General features: G+C 52.8%; 1 pseudogene across 1 annotated transcript; it reads left to right on the forward strand.

Annotated features, from left to right (window-relative positions):
- Positions 1-527: 527 nt before the first annotated feature.
- LOC310772992 (nucleoside diphosphate-linked moiety X motif 6 pseudogene) lies at positions 528-1,430 on the forward strand (annotated as a pseudogene). Its single transcript has one exon. The product of its transcript is annotated as a nucleoside diphosphate-linked moiety X motif 6 pseudogene (transcript).
- The last annotated feature ends 280 nt before the right edge of the window (positions 1,431-1,710 follow it).

Consider the following 1,710-nt stretch of genomic DNA (forward strand, 5'->3'; position numbering starts at 1 on the left):
TCACATCACTCGGGAGTGTGGGGCATTACAATCATCAGTGTGGGTATGACATCATTAGTCGGGGTGTTTGCATGCTCAGTTGATGGATTGTGTTTGCTTACTAATATGACATCATCAGTCACCACTGGCCACCACTCCACAATGATGACAATGACATCATCGCTCTGGCCACCGATCGGCGATTGTGGGGCTGGGGCCCACAGGACAGGTAGTCGGTGCCATAACGGACGGATGGACAGATGGTCTGTGCCATAATGGACAGATGTTCTGTGCCATAACGGACGGATGGACAGATGGTCCGTAATATTATTATGCCATAACAACACAGATGATGACATCATCAGTGATGTAATGCACACATGTCTGTATGTCTGTGACATCATCAGTGATGTCATAGACTGAATTGTGATGTCATCAGTTATCTCATAAATCCTTCCTTTGCAAAGTAGAACCGGTGCCTACAGAACAAACAGGTGTGGTGGGCAGTCAGGTATATGGCTGCCTTTGGTGTCAGACTTTTACAATTGATGAGAAGCAAGCTTTGCAGCAAGGCGTACTGTCCCGCACACACAACGGTCCGTGCGTTTTCAAATCGGTCCCCACCGCACCGAGCCGAGGGAAGCAGCGCTCTGACTGGGAGAGTGGACCGATTCGGTGGGGTGACAGTGGACCTGGCTCACAGCGGTTTACCACAGGACATCAGCGAAAGTTCATTCAGCAACTTACTGCAAATCTCCTTGGACCGGTGGAAAGTGGAGGGGACGGTGGCAGTGTGGCTTCACGTCCCCATCTCCCTGAGCCGCTGCGCCGCCGCCGCCTCCGTCCACGGATTCACCTTCCACCATGCAAGACACGAGCGCGCCATCCTGGCCCTCTGGCTGGGAGAGGGGGACAGCATGCTGCCTGGATTTGCAACTCACCAGATTGGAGTGGCAGGTGCAGTTGTTGACGAGTCCAACGGAAAGGTTCTCGTCGTACAAGACAAAAACAAGAGGAAGAATGCTTGGGAGTTCCCCGGTGGCCTGTCCGCTCCAGGAGAAAATATCTGTGCCACTGCGGTTCGTGAGGTGTTCGAGGAAACCGGCGTTCGTTCCGAGTTCAGGTCTCTCCTCAGCATCCTGCAGCAGCACAACCATCCCGACGCCTTCGGCATGTCCGACATGTACATGATCTGCCGACTTAGCCCGCTCACCTTCCACATCGACTTCTGCCCGCAGGAGTGTCTGCGCTGCGAGTGGATGCACCTCTCTGCGCTCGCCAAGACCGACAAAGCCACGCCCATCACCACTTGCGTAGCCAGGCTCCTGCTTCACGGCCTGGACCAGGGCTTCGACAACATCGACCTCACGATGGAGGAGCTTCCTGCCGTCTACTCGGGGATGTTTAACCAGCTGTACCACAGGCAACTTCCTCCGACGTTAAAATCCTAGCTGGCCCTCAGAGTGCACGTAGACTACCGCGTCAACGCTGTACGGGTTACGCATCAGCGCTGTACGGGTTAGCATAACATGGCTAGCCGTGTTAAGGGTACAACAATTTATGGCGGTCGCCACCGACCATCATATTCTGTTATCATGGACATCGATGATAATAGCATAATGATCATGGTTGGTGACCATCATAAATCACTGTACTATATAAACTGCCCTTTATAGACATGGTTGCTAATTGAGTTTGACATTTTTTGGGAGTCCTGTGGGTAACAGGATC

The sequence above is a fragment of the Poromitra crassiceps genome (genome assembly GCF_964638095.1).
Source record: "Poromitra crassiceps genome assembly, chromosome: 3".
Taxonomy (NCBI): domain Eukaryota; kingdom Metazoa; phylum Chordata; class Actinopteri; order Beryciformes; family Melamphaidae; genus Poromitra; species Poromitra crassiceps.